A 23024-nucleotide genomic window follows, 5' to 3' on the forward strand; every position below is an offset into this window, starting at 1 on the left:
CCAACCTGAATTCCTTCTCCAATGAATCAGGTTCCCAAAGGTGAACCTCATGTTGGATGTTATCCTTTAAAGTCCCTATGAAAACATCAATCCTATGCTTCTCTAGAATATCATTTACCCTTATATTCAATATTTGGAAGTCCTCAATGTGCTCTTTCATTGAACCCTTTTGTTTGAGATTTAACTATTGGCTAAATAAGGTGCCGCTCTTTGTATCCTCATAATGTGATATCATTTCCTCTGTAAAAATTGACCTAGTGACAAATGGTTTATGAGAACAAAGTCATCGATACCATACAAATTGATTGGGTTATAGATATAAAGTTTCAATGTGTAACTTTTTTGTGTGTTCCACATTATGAAGATCAAAATATTGCTCCATTTGTAGTATCCTTGTTATCGGATCCTTTCCATTAAAATTTCTCATATCGATCTTTGGAATATGGTGGGTCTTCAATACAATGTTGGAGTATATGAAATCATGATTAACATTTATTTTGTTCTCATCATGAGTTTCATCTAATACTTTTCACCATTAGAAATAATTTCTTCTAGCAACTTTTTCAAACCTTTCTTCAAACCTTCCATGTCTGCTTTTAAACCATTCTTCAAATCTTCCATGTTGCCTTTCATTTTTGCTTCTATACCATTCATATTAGCTTTCATGCCATCCATGTTATCTTTCATGCCATCCTTCAAACCTTCCATGTATGATTTTAAGCTATTCTTCAAACTATCCAACTTAGCTTCCATTTCATTTTTAGTTACTCTTTGTGAGAGTGAAATTTGTTGCACTTGGCCTCGTAATTTTGATATATCACGTTGCATTTCTTTTTATTATTCATGCGTCATAGTAGATATTTATAGTTTCTTACTAGGTGTTTCCATTTTCTTGATTCAATTCATTTTGAAATCAAACAATGATCTCTATGCTTCACTATGCCCTTTGAATCACTTCAAACTGATTTTTCGAACAAAAGTTATGCAATTTTTAAAAACATACACACCTTTATTTTTCTCTTTGTAGGAGCTCGATATTGAATCTAGTGTATCTCTGTAATTTCGGATCTTCAAGATTTGAGATTTGATCCTATGGTATCCCTCTGAGTCATATTTCCAACCCCACAAGTCTGATCGATATTGGATTCATCAATAAATGTTTATGCCCAATCTCCCACGACAACATGATTATAGACTAGTTCAGTAGAGTGAACTTGTACGAAGTGCCACATTTGATTGTTTGGGCCTTCAGCCATGAAAATTATACCCAATCCATAGCTTTTCCTCTTTCTATCACATTTTACAAAATTTAAATCCAATGCTCAGAAAGAAAGTTATGATGATTTTCCCAAGGTCACTTGTTTGATATGGAATTTTGGAGTCTGAAAAGACCCTAACTTCCTCAGATCATGTCTTCAAAAATATACCAATACAAGATCTGAAATTCGTACATGATGTTCATTGAGATTTTGGCTCCATGGGGTTTCAATTTTAGCTTCTGAATCTTTGTAGAAAACAAGTTACAACAAAAATTCCATGATGACCTACTTGAAGTAGTGAAACGCTAGAATCCAAAGCTTTGATTCCAAATGTTATGCAACCAGCTCACAAATAGATAGATCAACGACTTAAAAATTACCCTCTTCGAGGGGGAAGCTTCCTTTAAATTACATAAATGAACAATTCTTGGTTGATTCAAATGACAAAACCTCCTTTCTATATATAGGAGTCTTACGTTTCACAATATAATCAGAGTCGACATAACAATAATAATGTAAGGGCACAACAATAACAATAGTGGTCTTCTATGGGGCACATTAAAAACAATATGGGGATAACATGGGAATAAAAGTAACAATAAGGGGGCTACACTGACAATAACATTGAGGGAATACACTAGTATTATATGGACTTAATAGATGTCAGAGTGAGAATTGTATAAGGAGGCTCTTACTAGAGCATCATGGATTTCCATTGTGGGGTGAATTGTGGGAAACTAGATGGAAATCAAATGGGTCTCTATGTGTCCATTAACAGGTGAAAAATAGGTGATGCTAAAGAAATATAGGTGTGTTGGGGCAAGGGGGTGTTGCATTTCCCGTAGAATCATGGTGCATGTTTATAACTAGACTTCATAGGAGCAACCTTCCCTGATGTTGGATAAACTCCCAATGTGTAATATTGTGGTCTGCACCTTGAGTAGAGGGGTAGTGGAGGTCGAAGGGGGCTGAGGAAGATACTATAATCAAGATGTGGGTGATAGAAATCATGGCCATAACGACTTCAATGGTTATTGTTTTTAATCGAAATGGCTAAAATAATGATAATGAATAAAAGGGCTTGAGATGGAAATGAAAATCCGTCACATATGTGGATCTTCGATAATGAGGAAGGAAAGTACTTCCTAGTCAAAATATTGGACGTTATTGATATTGATATGTCCAGCCTAAGTTTTCCCAAATTTGGAGCTTTAGATAAAGAGAAAGTGATTTGATGCAAGTGGTTTGCGAGTGTTGAGTCATGGTCCATCACAGGGTATGAGGATTGGTGTTGATTCATGGTCCATCACAGGGTATGAGGATTGGTGTGCATGGAAACAACTATGGCATTGGTTGTGTTGTGTAGCTCCATAGAGAGAGAATCATGGGAATTGGTTGCATGCAAAGTGTTTAACATAATGCTTCAATGAAATGATAATTTCATTGGTGAGATGCAGCCATGGAAGTCAACTCTGAAGAGGAGAGTATGAGCGTTAGAGCATGTCAAGTTGTGATTCAGATTTAAATAGGAATGCAACAAATTACAGAGATAACCATAAACATAGAGATGTAGTGGAAACAATACTTCATTTCATTAATGTAAAATACTGAAATATGCTTACAAGCAGGAATGGAAATACTAGCTAGGGCGATGGTAACTTACCTCTGAGAAGAGATGTGGCTGCTACATGCCTCGGAACTACCTTACAATGAGGCTCAAGGGAATTTTTATTATTGAACAATAAGAGCAAACCCTAAACAACAAAAACCCTAACCCGAGGATATGTAACACCAAGAGTTTATGGGCCTCGTTGGGGTGAGTTGGATAACCAACTTCCCGGGGTCGCGATTTGGTCATATTATCTCCGTTTGACGTGCATGATAGCCCGTTGGAAAGATCTCTCCGAGGACTATGACAGAAAGGACGATTTTAGACAAAAAATTGTTGGTTAGTAGATTTCCAAAAAAACGTCGTTTAGGGCCTCAAAACAGCTCTATAAGTTTAGGGCCCGAAAAACTGCTAAAAATAGTAAATTGTGTTACAATTAAGGAAACTGAAAAAATGAAAGAGGTGATGGTGGGGGTCCAAGTGGAATTGGTGGGTGGCCACCATTATCCACCTGGATCATTCCTCCCTCCTTAGGAAGCAATGGTCCCCATTGCGTTGAGTTCCTCCATGAGATGGGGGAACTTCTACTGGACTTGGTCCCTAGTGAGCCCTTTCCTTGGTGAAGGAGTTTGCCTACCTTGACAACTCAATAAAGTTGGATATTTTGTTGGCGAGTGTGCTTGATCTATGTGTCCATGATCCGATCAGTTGCAGCTTGTTCCATGCAATCTGGATTTAACTCTGTGGGTGTGAGTTGTTATGCAATGTCGGATGTGTCTAGTAATGGTGGAAAGTATGGCCGAAGGCGGTCCACATTGAACACTGGGTGAAGGCCAAGGAATGGGGGAATGTTGAGCTCAAATGCATTGTCTCCCACAACCTTGGTAATCATGTAAGGACCATATAAGAGTGGTTTGAGTTTCCGATAGGCTCTGGTAAGGCATTCCTTTTGCAAATGCATCCAGACTTTGTCGCCCACCTGAAACTTATGTGGCACCCGATGTTGATCATGTCATTGCTTGTACTTGGAATTTTATTTCTCCATAATGTCATGGACCTACTAGTGAATATGTTGGATGTGCTCAATTAAGTTTTTTGCCTTATCTATTTTATATTGGACATGAGCTCAATCTGTGTGAGTAGCTACAAATGGAATGGTCACATCAATGGGACATAGTGGCTGGAATCCCAAGCCCACCTGAAAAGGGTTGTGGCCAGTCGAGGTGTGGAGAGCCATGTTGTAGCTGTGCTGAACATAGGGGAGGCTCTCGTCCCATGTGTGTGGATGATTTGATTTGTACATGCTCAGAATGTGTACGATCATTGGTGGGCCCCAGTATTGCAACAATAATGCTGCAACTCCTAGAACTCCCTTCTTTACTTTTATCAACCCGGTAGTTCGTAACAAACTTGGAAGCGACGGTGCTATATGCACAAGTACTAGCTCTTTCCGCAGCTGTCACTTGGTCAGTTGGCAAAAGTCCACTAGGAGCTTAAGACAACTTCTATGAGCTCCTAGAAGAAGCTTTCTAATTGATGGATGAAAGCTAATCTCGAAGGAAGCTAATCTATTTGTGAAAAGAGATTGAAGAACTGAAGGAAAACACAAACCCTAGCAAACCCTAATTCTACCAGCTAGTCCTACTGATGCAAAGGAGAGAATGCAATCTACTAAAAGAGATGCCATTACTTCTATGAAGGTAAAATACATGTGTTTAGACTACCTCTATCTGAAGAGAACATCTTTTTGTATTTTTGATTAAGTCGTCAGTTTCATCATGCATATGCTTTCACTGTTCTTTGACTGTGCAGGGGTGGATCAAGGAGGAGAAATGCTTGGAAGAGGTCGGGAAGGTTCAGCGAGGGTCCAAGGAGTCCCTAACACCCTTCCACAGAGTTTCACAAAATTTGGCTATCAAGAAACCTCATTTGTGAGCTTCTACAAGAAGTCTGTAGGGGTTCTACAAGATGTTCAGGAATTTCTATAGGATGTTCAGAAATTTCTACAGGATGTTTAAAAATTGGATTTTGGAGGATGGGTGAGTGAGGGAAGATGCATGAATGGATATGGAGGTAGGATAGGGGTCTGAAGTGGCCCAGGGACTTGTGGATGGAGTGGTGAGAAGGTGTAGATGGCTAAATTGGCTCAAAGAAGGCCAAAACAATGATTGCACAAAAAGGTAAGGTTACATGGGCAAGAGGACAGATGTGAGATGAGGAATCTAGCTAGGAGATGGAGCAGATGGCTCTGATGAAGCTTAGGTGGATGAAAGAGTGGTAGAGATTCCCTGCACCGTATACATTCAACTGAATCAACAAAGTCTTCCAAGTAATCGAAGTCCTAACTAATATGATCTAACTGACAATATAGTGAATGAACAACTGCTTTATTTGAAAGAGAACCATGTTTATCAACTATGCAATGAAACATTCCAGAGATCTGAACACATAACCAACTTCTGTGAAAGAAAACATTACACTAAGGATTGCATGGTAAAGCAAACTAGTGTTTTTGTTTGGGACAACACGGTTACTTCAATTCCAGCCCCTGATCCAATAAGGAAGAGGTGAAACCAACAGTATTTGTTGACCCTTTTTTTGGAGCCTTTTTCTTGTTATTATCCTACCAATCTATTATAAAAATCTGAAGCATTCTATTCGTAAACAGTGACCTGGTTAATCCACACAACTTAATCTGCCTAGCAGAAATACGTTTGCAAATGCACAAAAGGAAAACAACGATGCTTAAAGGAAAGATAATAGTACATAAAGGAGGCCCTAGGCTCTCAGGTTGGGCCCAACCTTGAGAGCTACGGCTCCTATAGAAAACTTAGAGTTGATATGAAATAGGACTGCTTATCATTATCAAAATATAGTCATCAGTCAAGAGTTATGCCAAAATGGCTACAAGAAAACGAGCTAAAGCTGACAGCACTGTAGTGAAAAAATATGCAATGGTTTCCAAAAGTCCCATACGAAGGCTGAGGCCTTCTCATTTATACACCACGAGGGCCCTAGCAGGCCTCCTAAATCTGGGGGACTTGGCTGTCCAACTGTTAGTAGACAGTCCCTTTTCCAAAATCTGCTTGGCTGCCTTCAAGATCCGGTTTTGGTGGCCTGCGAGCTCGGAGTTTGAGGGTGAAGATCCCAAGGAAGGGTTATTTAATGTCATAGACAACCCCCCTACGAATCCTCACCTCAAGCTTGGCTGTCTTCTAGCCCATGATTGCTCGGTTTTGCTCCAACATGTGTCAAAATACCCAATTTGGGGCTCATCAATCATCTTGTTGACAACCTCTGTCTAGCCATCAGTTTGAGGATGGAAGGTTGTGGACTTAGTGAGTTTGGTGTCAAGCATCGACCAGAGACTGGACCAAAATTCACTGAGGAACCTGCTGTCCCAATCTGAGATGATAGACTGTGGGATCCCAAAGTGTACCCACACTCATTCAAAGAAGAGTTTAGAGTGGCTTCTGTCGTGATATTCTTCTTGCAGGCCGCCCTAATGGACATCTTCGAGAACCTGTTGACGACCACAAAAACATAGTCATTTCCATGCTTAGTGGAAGGAAGTCCTGACATGTAATCCATGGAGATGGATTCCCAAGGTCGACTAGGGGTAGGCAGCAGGGTATAGAGGCCTTTCCTCTTGATGGTCATTTTGGCAATGGCAAAGGCAGTGCATGATCTGATGTACTTCCCGACATCCTATCATAGATTCAACTAATAGAAATACTTCTGCATTACTACCACCTTTTTCTCAACCCTGAAATGCCCAACAACCTGACTGTACAGTGCTTCCTAAATCATCTTGGCACGCTCGCTTGAAGGAACACAAAGGTGACCTAGGTGGCATAATAGGGCATCTTAGAGGTGAAAATATGGAACATTATAACCCTCCAAGAGTTTCTAGTATGTGTGACCGAATTCTAGGTCACTTTTGTAGAGAAGTGGCCAATAAGAAGTCTCGTGCCCACAAGAGTTGAGAACGGTGGTTAACACCATGATGAGTGGTTGACTGAGGCAATCAGCAACATTATTGGTGCTGCCCTTCTTTTACTTGATATTCAAATGGAACTGTTGCAGGTATGTGGATCACTTCTGATGGCGATCGTTCTACAATTTCCCTTGGGTCTGTATGAACTGCAGGGGTCGGTGGTTTGTGTGGATGATCATTTCCTTCCCCAAAATATAATGTTTCCATTGTTGGTAGGCCTGTACAATGGAATACATCTCTTTGTCATAAGTGGGATACTTCCGAACTATGTCTGAAAGTGTCTCACTGTGATATGCCATTGGATGCCCTTGTTGAGTAAGGACTGCCCAAATAGCATAGTCAGAGGCATCTGTCTCAACCTCAAATGGTTGTTGCAAGTCTGGTAATCTGAGCACTGGTGTTGAGCAAATGCGACCCTTCAACTCTGTGAATGCCAGTTGTGCCTCCTTTTCTTGCACCTGCGGTTTTAGAGATTGTATCTCTAGGCCCGCTTGCAATTCCCTTTCCTGTAGTTGCCGGTTTAGTGCCTCAAGTTTAGCTTGCATTCCTTCTTTTCCCTGAGGATCTTCTGTGGTGTCCTTGGCTGATGTGTCCTCTTCTTTCCTCTGTCCTTGTAGCTATAGCTGCTGTTTGAGCTGCTCATTTTCTTCCTGTAGCCTAGTCGGCTGGATGCTCTCCACATGTCGCACCATAGCCAATTCTCTTCTGGCCTCTTTGAGCTGCTCCTCCAGAGGACCTATGTCTGCTACTCCCTTGGACTTAGCAATTTTCATCCAAGTGTGGGTCCTCACCCTCTCTTCCTCTAGTGCAAGGAAGAGTGGCAATGTGAATTTCTGAGGAATGATCTTTCCAGCCTCCAAGAAGTTATAATAGGAGCCCAAGCTGGGCTGGGGGTAGGGTCCATAATGTGCTCAACCACTTCTTCCTTTTGGGGTGATTTGGCTGCCCCACCCTCCATTTCTTCGGTCTCATTCAGTCTAGCCAAAGTTTCCTATATAATAGTTTCAGCATCTTGTAGAGAGGTTTTTGTGTCCAACCTTTCCATTCTCTCCCTCCAGGTGGACATCTTCGGGCTTCCCCACTCATAAGTGATGGGTGCCTTGGAGGGGGACCTCTCCTTTGGTGTGGTAGGGGTATCTATAATTGTGATTGGCTCTTTTTGTTGGAGGCTGGGGTCTGCCAGTCTTAATCCTCACACTCCTCCTTGCCTTAAAATACGGGGGAGTCTCCCTCTTTCTCTTTTCCTTCTGCTTGGGAGAGGTGCTTAGGGTGGCCAGCACAGCTGCTGCCTCCCTAGCTAGAATCTCGGCTGTTTTCTCCTTCTACTGCCCTTTTTTCAGACTTCCTGTAGAAATGCCTGTAGAGGCTGGTTTCTGGCTTCCTGTAGAAGCATTTTTTGGACTTCCTGCAGAAATGGCCTTCTGGCTTCCTGTAGAACCAGTTGGCATTGTTTTAGTCTGCTTGGCTGAGGGTGATTTTTCCTTTAGCTTAGCTGAGGTTTCCTGAGGGGTGCCTTCACTGGCTTAGACTTTCTTAGTCCTTTCTGCCCTGCTCTGTAGTCTTTTCTCCCTAGGTGTTTGTGTCATTTTACCACCCATTGTTTTGGCCTCAGCAACTTGGCCTTTTTCTCGTGGCTCTTTCTGTTCTTTCTTTGGTGGTTTGCCCGGGGTTTCTTGACCTTAAGCTTTCTTTTCTGCCTCGGTGTGCTCCTTCTCCTCACTGCTAGAGGAAGTGAGCTCCTCAACCAAAATTTGGATGTCGTCATCCTTAGACATATTTCGAAAAATTTCCCAGGAGAGAGGGACAGTGTAAGTATGGAGTGCATCTTCCACGAGGAGCTTGATAAGCCCATGATGGGCCAGCTGGTCTGGTGTCCCCTCCCTCAGCTTTGTGGCACACTCAATCAAGGATTGCAGGAGGAAGTAGGGGATGCTCAATTTTTGTTCTGAGGGTAGATCCATTTGGTGCCTGAGTTTTGTTAGCAAACGGAAATGATAACCATATACGATGCTGAATCGCCCCTCACAGGTAATATACTTCATAATTTGAAGGCTGACTTCGCTCCAAAATGGCTGTAGGCTGGTTCTTCGGACCCCATTCTTGTCCTCTGAAAATTGTCCCTCTGGCAAGAAGAACTCCTTTTTAGCCTTTTGACCCAATTTTCTCTCCTCCTTATCCCTGGGTACCCCCATCGGTAGGTCAGTGACTCTGCTAATGAGCTGTGGGGTGAGTCTTAGGGTCAATCCTCTGAAGTTGACAGTGGCTAGTGTCTTCGATTTTGGCTTCAGGGACCTTAGGAACTCTTCTATAATTTCATCATCGTGACCTTGAAGTTTGTCACAGAATGTCATCCAGTGTGCACGGGAAAATAAGTCTACCACCTCAGGGGTTTCTTGGAGTTTCTTGGAGTCCGAGGGTTCCTTTCGGATAAACCCTCCTGGCATGGTGAAAAAGACTCTGCTTTTGCTTGTGCTTTGAGCAGAAAGGGAATTCTAGGTGTGTCTCCATCTTAGAGCGTTAAAAATGGTATCTACAGGCCTCTTCGTATCAATTCCTCTGTTTTGAAACCTAACTGCTTGTGTAGAGAAGGACGACTCGGGATTTCTCTAAACAAAGTGGAGGGATATGTTTCCAACATACACAAAATCATATAACATTCACAGTTTTTCCACCAATTAGCCTTGATAGTGTCTCACTTCTCTACAGGAGGGATTTAACTTAGGACTTCATGGAGAAAATCTTGGACGAAAACCACGAAGATAATTTCATGCAACGATAAGTAAACTGCTTTTGTATTTGCAGACAGAATTGATTTAAAAAAAAATTCTACCCCAGCACATCGAATTCACCACCTTTTGAACTATTTTGCATGGGAAAGGTATGTTCGGGCTTACCTTTCTGAGAATTGCCACCCTCAACATGAACAGTCCAAGCTTCTTCGTAATGCTGGGCTTCCTGTAGCGCACCCTCTTGTAGAAAGCTTTCCCTGCTTCTCGAGGATGTTACGGTGGTTCTGGACGAGTCTGAGGTGCAAAAGGACATTGGAACAGGCCGAGAAGCTTGGGCTAACAACTTGCAGAGGAGAAGGACGCGTACTCGGCTGCAAAAATGGTTGCAAGTGCGAATGACAGCAGTTTACCGTGAGTTATTTGACCGGCCAGTTTGAAATGCTGCGGAATTCATGGCACGGGGGTGAGCTGTCCAGGCCGATCCATTGGCCGATGTCACAACCATCATTCCTCGGCGTGCCTCTAACCGTCGAATCCTTCCCTCTGCATTCACCGCCGCCATTTCTATCATACTGACGATTCTCCCCGACTGGACACTTCCCACATGTCAGCTTCCCATGTTTTTGGCATAACCAAGCCCATTCGGATCCTACGAGGCCATCTGACTCGCTGTGGGTGGCCAGTTGAATGGCCACCACCCTTGTTCAATCCGCCCATTCTCACAGTCATGCAAATTTTAGAGTATAGTTCATGTAATTCGACGAATAAGGTTAGGCACTTACCTGTGCGACCGTGGACGTTTTTTCAGGCTTCAGGATGAGGAATGTTGGATTTTCTTGCTGCTGCTTCATGCACGGGTGCTGGAGCTCCTCATCCATTGGCTAATGTTGGTTCCAAGACCTTGAGACCCGACTCTCTGGTGGTGAATGCTGCATGCACCGGCTTCATTTGATGTGAGCTGCTCGTGTCTCCATGGTATGTGCTCCAGCCGGATCAGCTGCTACAGGATTCCTGTAGGACATCCTGTAGCCATTTCTCCTCCTGGGGTGCATGCTAAAACAAACAAAGTTGCGTTCACGGATGAAGGGTCCTGACGGTGCCATGACAGGTAAAGAGTGTGGGCCTCTGCATGCTTTATTTTTCACTTGAAAAAACAAATTTTTATTTGAGAAAACAAGGTTCTGGTATGACTGTGCAGGTAAATTCAACCAGATGGTGGCAATGGTGGTGAAAGGGGATGAAACAAGTGGAGGTTGGAAGAAAAGAGTGGTTGCATGCCTGCTCAATAGGCTTCAAGCTTCAAATCCCTCTCCATAATCGATTCTGGCCTGCCCAAAGGCTCTACAGGATGTTTCCTGCAAAAATATAGAACTTCTTGTAGAAAGTCCTGTAGCTTCCTGTAGAAGGTGGGACCATGACTAGATTGTGTCCGAATCCTGAAAAAAATGAGTGTTCATGGAGGGAGTGGATATGAGGATGCCTGGTAACTTGGTAGGGACCCTTGTCCTTGTGTTGGGATGCCTCCTTCCTGTATTGTGTTCCTGCAACCTGCAACAATTTCCAGGGATTAAACTTGTTTTTTTCTCTCTGTTTCTTCCTTCTTTCTCTTTCTCTTTTTCTTTTTCTCTCTTTTTTTTTTTTTTTTTAAAGAGACCGCAGGGGCACCTCAATTAGGTTTTCACCCCTACTATCTGCCTTGGGCGCCTCAGAAAGGTTTTCGCCCAAGGGTATTTTTATTCAAATTCTTTTTCAGAGAGACAGCAAGGGCGCCTTAATGAGGTTTTCACCCCTACCGTTTGCCTTGGGCGCCTCAGAGAGGTTTTCACCCAAGGATATTATTTATTGTAGTTTTTCCTATTTTTTTTTTATGATGATGCTGAGGGTGTGGCCAAAACAGAGGCAGAACCCTTCTCTATTACCAGCACTGATTTTTCCACAGTTTCTATGAACTCTTGCCTTGAAAGGGGTTTCCTATAGATCTTTAGTTGATGCCCATTGACGAGCATGGGGATGGCTTCTTCATCAATGGTCCAGATAAGGACGGAACCATTGTCGTTACGTTTCTCCACTGTATATGGTCCTAACCATCTTGTCCTCAGCTTGCCTTTGAAATCCTTGTATCTTGAGTCATACAGCAGCGCCTAATCTCCCAGCTAGAATTGCTTCTCATTAAGGTGCCGGTCATGCCATATCGTCCTCTGGAGTTGAACTAGTTCTGAGTGGAGGAGGCCTGCATTCTTTGTTCGTCTAACCCATTCAGCTACAATAATCTCTCACGTTGAGCATGGCTGAGATCTATGTCCAGTTGAGCTGCCACCCTCAATGTATTGTACTCGAACTCTATGGACAACAAAGATTTCTTCCCGTAGACCAACTTATAAGGTGTGAAACTAGTTGTGGTATTCTAAGTGGTGTTGTAGGCCCAGGTGGCCCCAACCAGGCGATCTACCCAATCCTTTCTACTGCTGCTCACAACCTTGGTCAAAATCCCTTCCAATTCTTGATTAGTGACTTCCACCTGCCCATTTACTTGAGGATGATAGGGGCTGGAAGTCTTGTGCTTGATCTTGTGATGAGCGAGCAAATCTTCAATCAGGTTGGAGGTGAACTGACTTCCTTGATCTGTGACTAACTCTCTTGGGTAGCCAAACTTGTAGAAGATATTTTCCCTCAGAAACTCAGCCACCTTTTCTTCTGTTGCTGCTTTGATTGCCTTTGTTTCTGCCCACTTGGTCAGATAGTCGGTGCACACAATGATGTAAGACCATTGCTTTGAAGGAGGGTTGATAGGACCCACAAAATCCATGCCCCACTTCTCAAATGGCTCAAAGGTCACTTGAGGTTGGAGAGGCATCTCATCTCTTGGAGTTGGTTTCCCCATCCTCTGACATCGGTCACACTGGCTGACATATCTTCAGACATCCTGATGGAGAGTAGGCCAATAGTAGCCTGCCTATAGAATTTTGAAGGCAGTCCTTTTTGCTGCAAAGTGACCTCCACAAGGTCCATCGTGACAGGTTAGGAGGATGTAAAAGACTTCCTCCTCCCTAACACAACGTCTCAAGATCTGATCTGGACCAAGCTTAAACAAGTTTCCCCCAATCCATGTGAACGGGGCACTCTTCCTTACAATTTTTCTCTTCTCTTTTGAGGACAGATGTGGAGGGAACTGTGCTAAGACCAAGTAATTTGCTATATTAGCAAACCATGGAGAGACTACTGAGATAGCAAATAGATGTTCATTTGGCATCTGGTCATCCACTGTTCCTTCTTCACCTGCAGGCAAATCCAATCTCGACAAGAAGTTAGCAATAACATTTTCTTTACCTGGTTTGTCAACAATATTCAAATCAAACTGCTGCAACAAAAGTAACCATCTAATAATACGAGCATTCACATCAGGCTTATTCATTAAATATCTAATCGTAGCATGATCAGTATGTACAAATGTTTGATAGCCAGTGATGTAGTGTCGGAACTTGTTCAGGGAATGGACCACGGCCAGGAACTCCTTCTCAGTTACAGTATAATTCAATTCTGCCTTGGATAAGTTTTTGCTGACAAAGTATATGGCATATGGAAGTTTTTCCTCAACTTGTCCTAAGGCTGCCCCTATGGCTTTATTCGAGGCATCAGTGTGGATGTGGAAAGGTAGGGCCCAGTTTGGACCTCTCAAGATCGGGGCAGATACCAGCTTTTCTTTCAACTCATCCAGTGCCCCTTGACAGTTGTCAGTCCATTTAAACTCAACATCTTTCCCTAAGAGTCCAAACAAAGGTGAGGCTAGCTTGCTAAAGTCTTTAATGAATCTAAGATAATATCCTACTAAGCCTAGGAAACTCCGAACATCCCTTACCTTTTGAGGAGGTGGGACCCTTTGGATGATAGCAATTTTATTAGGATCCACCTGTAGTACTTGGCGAGAAATGGTATGTCCTAGCACGATCCCTTCAGTCATCAGGAATTCACATTTTTCAAGACTGAGGGACAGGTTCATCTCTATGCACTTGCTTAAAACTTTTCCTAGGTTGGACAAGGCTTCTTGGAAGCTAGACCCGTAAGGAGTAAAGTCATCCATATAGATTTCCATCGAATCATGAACCAGCTCGGCAAAGATGCTCAGTATAGCTCTCTGGAAAGTGGCAGGGGCATTGCATAGCCCAAAGGGAAGGACACAATAGGCAAAGGTACCCCAAGGATAGGTGAAGGTGGTTTTATCTTGGTCTTTTGGGCTGATTTGGATCTGGTTATACCCACTAAACCCATCTAGGAAAGAGAAAAACTTCTTCCCTGCCAGTTCGTCCAACACCTGATCTATGAAAGGCGAAGGGAATTGGTCTTTCTTAGTGGCTTTGTTAAGTTCCAGGTAATCTACATAGATTCTCCATTTCCCGTTCTTCTTGGGTACCAACACCAGAGGGGAAACCCATTCACTGTCCGAGATGGGGTAGATGAATCCTGCATCCAACAATTTTTGCACTTCGTCTTTAACAATGTCCTTAAGGGCTGGATTCATTCTCCTCTGAGGTTTCCTAACTATTTTACAGTCCTCCTTAATGTAAATATGATGGGTACAAACCGAGGAATGGATTCTTTTCATTTCCTTGTAGTTCCAGGCAAAAGCCTCCAAATGGTGGGTCAAGAGGCTACATAGCTCCTTTTCCTGAGAGGGAGAGAGAGAGGAGCTGATATTTAAAGTTCTTTCAGGGCCAAACTCCACATTCTTAACTCTAGCAGTGGTCAGATCAGTCACACATAGGTCCACTAAAGCACTGGTTTGGGTATCTTCCACCAACTCTTCCAAGGATAGTGCACTGGGGGGAGGATTTTGGATCAAGTTCTCAATCAAATGATCCTCAGTTTGAGGATCTCCCCTGGTGGTTTATATGGTGCACAAGGGTGCAGAGTATACCTCATCCTCATCTCCTTCTTCTAGCTAGATTGGTAAGTCATGTTCTAGCAGGGGCTGGGCAGGAGGGTATAGGACTAGCTGCTTTGACATAGGACCATTTTTGATGGTCATGTTTCCAACTCGGCAACTGATGTAAGCATCCGCAGTGGCTAACCAAGGCCTTCCCAAAATGAGGGGGTATCCAGTAAGCTTTTCCTTTGGTTGAAGGACTAATAAGTCCGCAGGATACTCCCAAGAGTCAACCGAGACCAAGACATCCTCCACAATTCCTTCGGGAGTCACGGTGGAGTGATCTGCCAATTGCAGGACTGTCAAAGTCTTCCTTAAGGAACCTTGAAGGTTGAGTTTAAGCATGGTGTCCTTGCTCATCACATTAATGGCAGCCCCTAGATCAATCAAGGTATGGGGGATAATGGTGTGTTGTTGGGAAAAGTATCTATTCAGAACACCCCTATCCCACTCTAAGGTGTGACAGTGCCCTAGCAACAAACAAGGAAAAACTACTTGTGTATTCTTCTTTATGAAATGTAAGCGAAGAGGAAGGATAAACTAACCTGTGTCTTGCCCTAGTTTGTTGATCCAATCGCTCCTCTCTTCAATAGCTCCCAGCTCCCTGCTCCCTTACCGGCCCAGCTTCACCAAATTCCTGCAAGATCACAGAAGAGAGAAACTACACGAAGATATAGATTTACATTCATAAAAAGCTTAGGATCAGATTAAGCTAAACATGCAAATATAACAAAACATCATTGATACACAGCATGTAGGAGAAACTCAAATAGTTTTATTGATATGATAAGAAAGTCCAAGAGGAGATACAACCAAGTGAGTCCCGATCCAGCATCTACCTCCCAGCAAAGGAATCCCTTCCTCACCTCCAACAAAGCATAAATCACCCAATGTACTAATCTCAATCTCAAACCAACAGCAATTCTCTGCAAAGTAAAAAATTCCAGCCTCTGGATCTCTGGGATGAGGGATCCATATATAGATGTAAGCAGAGAGGATGAGTCAACTTATGTTTTGACTTGTGGCTTCTCTCTGTCAGTTCTTGCTTCCACTTGGAGACTGAGAGCCTCTTACTCATCACTGGTAGAATTCAGTGAGGCAAGTGTCATTGGAGAAGATTCTGGAAGCTTCCATTGTCTCTCCACCTTGTTGAATGACTCTGCCACTTGTCATTTCCCGCTCAACGCACCTGGGTAGTGCATTCAAGTGCGTTGCAACGCACCTAGACAGTGTATTTGGGTGCTTTGCAACGCAGGCAGCTAGTGGAGCTTCTGAATTGATCCTGATTTGACTAGTTTTGAGCAGTTTCTGGTGGAGAACTTCTGGGAGAAGCTGTCATTGGTTGACCTTGTTCCTCTAGGGGCAGGAACAACACTTTTAGGGACTTTGGATCCCTTGGTTTATGGACATTTCATGATCAGAGCTGTAAGGCACAAAAATGTCTATAGCAGTTGCCCCCTAAAGTATGAGGCCGTTTATCGGGTGAAATGCTTTATTAGGAGGATCCGAAGTTATTTCAATGCTGGGAGGAGACCTGTAATAAGATACAATACAATACATTATTTTTCATACGGTTTTCATGATCTAGCTGAGGCGGGCATTCCCATGCTTAGCTTTATAAATTCATTTTTATGTACATAGGACAGACAATCGTTTGATGGTAGACTGATGATTCTGATGAAATCATCATCCTTTTGGTAGGATGATTATCTGTGCTGCAATGCTGTACATGTCAATGTCTTTATTTTTCCTGAATATATATCGCAGCCCGGATTGATGAAACTAGATCCAGGGTCTTCAATCTCGTCCGATCTTCACTCTAAGTACAAGTCGATCCATGTGAGAAATGTTTTGAAGTCGAACATGGAAAGACATCGCTTGATTACCAGTCAATGATGTAAACTGTTAACAAGCGTGAGAGGAATCACCGATAATGATAATGAACCTCAAGGTACTGCAGTACAATTCATGTGGTGTGAATAAAGGACTTGGCGTCGAACACCACACAAAATCTTTCGATCGAAGGTCATTGATGTATACCTGTCACCGGAAGTGAGAAACTTGCCATTGAGGCATGCAAGCTTCAAAGTACTGAAGGGGGTGTTCCTAGATCAACTTCTTGGATAATGAGTTGATGTCGACAAGAAGCGATCCGTCAAAGGAGGGCCTTGATGAATCCCACATCAATGACACGGAATGGAGCAAATGATTTTGATGGAGGTGAAAACGATCTGATGATATATGGTTCAGGGTGGCGGTCATGAAAGAATGAAGTATAATGTATGGCAGTGGATGGGACACGGGTGACTTCTCTGGATGACTTCTCTTGAACATATCGGCGACACTTATATGATGGATTGGTAGCATTTACCCCAAAGGTGGATGGTATGGTGAGACCATGCTGATGTGACAGGTGAATGAAACAACCCAACCCGACTCAGGCACGGAGTGGAAGTGTCATGTTCAAGAGCGACTTGCTACCAATAAATGTTCTTTGAGTTTCTTCCCAATTTTTCCCCAGTCATTGCTGACCAATACCTCTTTATTTTTGTCAAGCTTGAGGAGGATAACATATGCTTGTTCTATAATTTGCCCTTCGGGCAAACCCATCGCTATGTTTTAACGAGCCTAGCGATAGTGAAACTCGTTCTCGTCTAAAGACAAGTTTGTCGCTATTAATCTTTTTAACGAGTCTAACGACAAAGATAACTCGGTCCTTTTCATTTTTAGAGAGTCTGAAAAGGTACGTAAAGTTAACTCCGGAATTCCTTTTTCGTCATCTAATCCCTTAAGTTCGAAAAAGTATAAAACAATATAGAAGGGATGAATTTTCGATAGTTTTAACGAGTTGAAGAAAACAAGCGCTCGATCTTTTTGTGCAATAATTCCTCAGGTCCAAAAAGATTAAAATCTAGAGGAGGGATAGCACTTCCGGTCGCTTTAACGAGCTGGAAGTCCAAAACTCGGCAATCTTTTCATATTTTACGAGTCAGATGAAAAGAGCTTAAAGAAGACTCGTCTTTTGAGGAACGAGTGATAAAATGGGTAGCAGCTGATTCCAGGTAAGGGTTGGAATTTTCCAAGCACGGCAGTGTCACAAGGATGGCTAGTGAAATCACTTTTCGCAGCTATTCCTCAAAATGGGTAAACAATCAAATGGAGGTGAATGATCGGCCAAATGAGAAGTGGAGGTGACGGTGCAAACACGACCGAGATAAAGGACGGGAGGTTGAAGAACTTTGGGTTCGGTTCTATTTTGACCACCTTTGCCTTGGAGAAGATACCACTGATGCAGCCGTAGTACATTGCACTCGACATACCTCCTCCTACTGAACCACGTATGCAGAGATGGGTTGACCATATGTCTAGGCATGCTGGTCAGTCTCAAATTTCGTTTTCTGATACCTTCTTCAGGTGGTTTGATCGGCAGGAGATGGCTTATGCCGAGTATCCATATGCTGGCATGGACTTCCGGGGTGATCCAGATTTAGTACTGCCGGATGGCGAGCAGTGGGGCGCTATTGGTAAAATCTTTGACCATATCACTGTTTACTATTTTTATTTATAATGTCCTTGTGCTTTATTCTATCAAGACTTTTAATCAAACTCATGTGTTCATGCAGATGTTGGTCCTGTTCGTCCAGTAGTCCGTTTGAGAGTGCCAGCCGCGGCCCTAGCAGGAGAGGCTACTGGGAGGGTTATTCTCTGTGACCTTGATGTGACCGAGACTCTCACAGCTGTGCAGGAGCAGGTTGAGAGCCTTACTCTCGGTATTCCCGATGTGAGGATCGACGAGCTATCTTTGCAGTTACAGCGGCATACTACTGGTGTGCCTAGATGATGGACTCGTCTCTTACGCATGATCGCACAGGCTGTGACTTGCTATCACGAGCATCATTAGACTAGGGTGCCCCCTAGCATTTTGAGTTTTTGGGTCATGTGACCGATTTTGTCTTGGTTATAGAACATTATATGTAAACCATAAACAGATATATATATATTTTGATTTTCGGGTTTTATTTTGGTTGAGCTATATGATCCACATGTAAAACATTGATGATGTGTTTCTTTTTACAAATGTTGCAAATGTCTATCTAACACATAGTTTGCTAATGAGTCGGTTAATGTGTTTAAGTTTCTGGAAATATGTTGGTATTGAATAAAATCAAATTGTCTTTCCAAAATCTTAACCCTTAGGAACATGCGATAAATAGCTGGGTTTCAGATGGAATATATACCATTGAGTTGTAGTATTACGAGTTGTGAGTATAGCCTGACGATTAGTCGGCGTATACCATGGGTGATGGCATCAGAGAGAAGTTCTATCAACGCGCTATACTCAGCGATGTTATTTGTTGACTGACCAATACATACCCCTCTGAAACTTACTAACTCGCCGCTTGGATCAAAAATGGCCCAGGCTGCGGAGGACAGGTTCCGCGAACTACGACTCGCTCCGTCGGCATATCCAACACATGTTTCCAAAAGGTTTGACATCTGCAATAAATGTAAAAAAGGTGGATTACTCGACCAAAACGAACACTTTAGAGAAAACAAAATACAACAAAAGCATATTGGTTACTATTTAAGCATAGTAACGCTTGAGGTACAACCCATTACGAGGTTGCGCCAGTGGAATTCCGTCATAATCCATTAACTCGTAGGCTCATTTTGCTAACACTCGTTTAACAATATAGGGGCCCATCCATAAAGAATTAAATTTACCTGCTCCCAATTTATCGGATTCTTGGTCGTAAAGCAAGACCAAGTCACCTTCTGAGAAGACACGGGGTTTGACATTTTTGTCGAACTGCGCCTTGACTGATTTCTTATGGGCTTCGTTAGCCAAAGCGGAATCACGACGGGTTTCATCCAATTGGATTAATTCCAAGAAACGGGCCTCTTCTTCTGAAGTTCCGGGGAGGAGATCGGTTGCGAGTTTAAGAGACGAGATTTCGCACTGGACTGGTAGGACTGCTTCCAGGCCATATACCAGTTGGAAGGGTGTGAACCCGGTCGCATTCCTTACCGATGTTCGGTAAGCCCACAAAGCTGAGTACAGGATTAGGTGCCACCTTCTTTTGTGAACCCCGATCATCCTTTGCAACATGCGCTTCAGGACCTTGTTGATCGCTTCAACTTGTCCGTTGGCTTGCGGATAATATGGAGTAGAGCTGTCGTGAGACAATCCTAGTTTGGCAGCTAATTCGAGCATCATGTGATTGCGAAAATGCGATCCATGATCCATGACTATAGCCTGTGGTATGCCGAATCTGGCGACTACATGATTGAAAAAGAAAAGGGCAGTTCTTTCACCAGTGTTATCTAATGTAGGCATCGCCTCGGCCCATTTGGTAAAATAGTCAACTGCGACTATGATATACCCATGCCCCCCGGTCGAGGTGGGGTTACATGTCATGAAATCGATGCCCCATTTGGCGAACGACCCAACAACAACTATTGGCTGTAGAGGTGCGGGTGGTCTTCTGGTTTTGCTATCAAAAATTTGACAAGCATGGCAACTTCTGACTGCAGTTATGCAATCTTTGAACATTGTTGGCCAGAAGTATCCTGCTCGTAAGATTTTTTGTGCTGTAGCATATCTAGATTGATGCCCTCCACACGCACCTGAATGACACTCATTCAGGGCTTTTTCAGCCTCCTCATGGGTGAGGCACCTTCTCAGAACTGTATCGATACCACGACGGTAAAGTGTATCACCGACGATCATGTAGTCTTTTTCTTGGTATCGTATACGTTTCTTTTCAGAGTGAGAGGTGTTAGGCCTAAACTTTTGGGTTTGGAGATAAATTATTATATCTCCATACCACTCATTGCTTGTGGATATCAGAAACAAATTCTCGTCCACGATTGATTCTTCGGATGTTTCATCGTTGGACGACGATGGGAGATCGCATAATAATTCAGCAAAAACTAGAGCTTTCTTTGATTTGGATTTTACAAATTCCAGATCAAACTCTTGAAGGATTGCTATCCATTTTGAATATTTGCCCCCCCAGCAACTGTCGCGACAATATATAAGTCATGGGCTTGCAATTTGATAGAATGGTAGTTTTCCGAAAGAGGACATAGTGTCGAAATCTTTGTATCGCTTGAACAGCTGCAAGCGCTAGTTTTTCAACATAATATTTGCTTTCTGTATCGTTTAAGTTTTTACTTAAATAATATATAGGGTGTTCAATTCCATCGAATTCTTGAACTAAAACCATTGCGATGGTTGTATCTGCTGTAGCCAGATACAGGTTAAAATCTCTTTGATAATCGGGGGCGTACATTAATGATGCTTTTACTAAGGAATCTTTTAAAGCATCAAAGGAAGCTTGCGTGACCTGATCTTAGACGAAGGGTACCTCCTTTTTCAAAAGACGTGTATAACCTTTAGCTAGTTCGGCGTAATTTGGAATGAACCTCCTCAGAAAGTTTGCTTTCCCTTGGAGTTTCTGAATCTGAAGCAAATTCGAAGGTGGAGGCAAATCTATGATTGCCTGGACCGTACAAGGGTCGAGACGAATCGCATCCTTGGAGACTACAAAGCCAAGTAAACGACCAGAACCGACACAAAATACACATTTGTGTGGATTGAGTCGTATCTTGTAGTGTCGGCAACGTAGAAATATTGCTCTTAAATGCTGCGGATGATCAGTCCGCTTTCGCGAATGAGCCGGAAGGTCGTCAAGGTATGGTTGAACGATGTTCTTGATGTCATGGAAGGCATAATTCATTGCCCTCTGAAAGGTCGCCCCTGCGTTCTTTAAACCAAAGGGTAATTTTCGATATGCGAATGTGCCCCACGGACAAATGAATGCAGTCTTTGACTGGTCCTGTGGGCGGATATTTATTTGATTATACCCCGAAAATCCATCCATGAAAGAAAAGATTTCGCATCCGGCGCATTCATCAATTATCTGGTCGATGAAGGGTGTAGGGTAGTTTTATTTTGGAAAAGCTTGATTTACATCCCTATAATCGACACACACTCTAATTTTCCCTTGTTTCTTCATAACAGGGACAATATTCGATACCCAATCGGTTAGAGGAACCGGGTAGATGAAACCAGCATGGAGAAGGTTTTCAACTTCTGCCTTAATGGCAGCGGCTTTCTTGGGGTGCACCTGCCTGAGCCGTTGTCTTACCGGTTTGACATCTGGATACATCTTAATTTCGTGTTCAACGATACTCGAGTCGATGCCTGGCATTTCACTGTATGACCAAGCAAAGACATCTCTGAATTCGCGAAAAAGAGTGTTATATATTTCCAGTTCTGAAGGAGAACAACATTTGCCGACATAAATATTCTCTACAACATCCGTTTTAGTCGAGATATTTATGGCTATAGTCTCTTCATTGTTGGATAAGTTTCGCTCGAAATCCACCGTATTTACAGTATTTGATAGGAATTCAAAAACTGAAGGATGATAAAGGTCATCTTGAGTATCTTCTTCATAATTTTGAAGAAGGGAACGATGGTGGCAATCATTCCATGGTGCCCCTTCAATCAACATTGATTGAACAATTCCTTCATCGGTTCCATGCACTCGCGACCAAGGATCTGAAGGGGTACCATATTCTCTAGACCTATCTACCCAAATGCTTGATGAGCATTGATTCGGGTTTGCCTCCCATGCTAGAAACATTGATTGCTATAATATTTCTATTGGGCTTGGGGGAAAAACCATTGCATGATCCATGTTGATATCATTTTCTGAAATCTTTGTGGAAGATATCATATTGCAGGTTTCTATCGATGCTACTTCTGCCAAGTTGATTGGAGGTGGAAGAGCAAAAGTTCCCATTAGTATAGGATCTTTCAGTAGGCCTACTCCGATATTCTAAAGCGAATGGGGGCTTCCATGGATCATAGGAATGCTTCCTGTAACTTGTGAGCCATTGGGGAGGAAGTTTTGTTGGTCAACGATTGTAATCCCCCCCTGAAAGGGAAATGCAATCTTTCTAAAATACGTCGACACAACAGCTGTCATGGCATATATCCACGGTCTTCCTAGTAGGATGTTGTAATCAAGATTTCCATCGATGACTTCAACATCTATTTCTACTATTTTCCCCCCTAGTTCAACCTTCAAGTTATTTAGGATACCATATGGGGTATATGTCCTTCCGTCGAATGATTTTAATGTCGTCGAAGATCACGACAAGGTTGGAGGTCCTAAAGTTTTCCAGCAACTCATCGACATAATACATGTAGATGCCCCCTCATCAATAATTGTTCGATGAACAGTTTTGTTGAGGGCTTTCACTTGAATAAGGAAAGCTAGTTGGGTTGGTAACTGAGGATCGTATCCTTTGTGGTCAAAGGATACAAGATTGGAATCCTTAGGATCAACCCCACCAATGGCTGATAACAAAGCCTGCCTTTGGGATGGGCAATTTTGTAGTACTTCAAGAGTCGACATAGCGGATGGCGATTGGGCCAAATCTTCCACTATGTTATAATGTTGCGCCGCTCTAGCGCGGGGATTAAACGTCGACT

Source organism: Pinus tabuliformis, chromosome 5_2, assembly GCF_031772625.1.
Source record: "Pinus tabuliformis cultivar Carrire ecotype Pingquan chromosome 5_2, CPIR1, whole genome shotgun sequence".
Lineage (NCBI taxonomy): Eukaryota > Viridiplantae > Streptophyta > Pinopsida > Pinales > Pinaceae > Pinus > Pinus tabuliformis.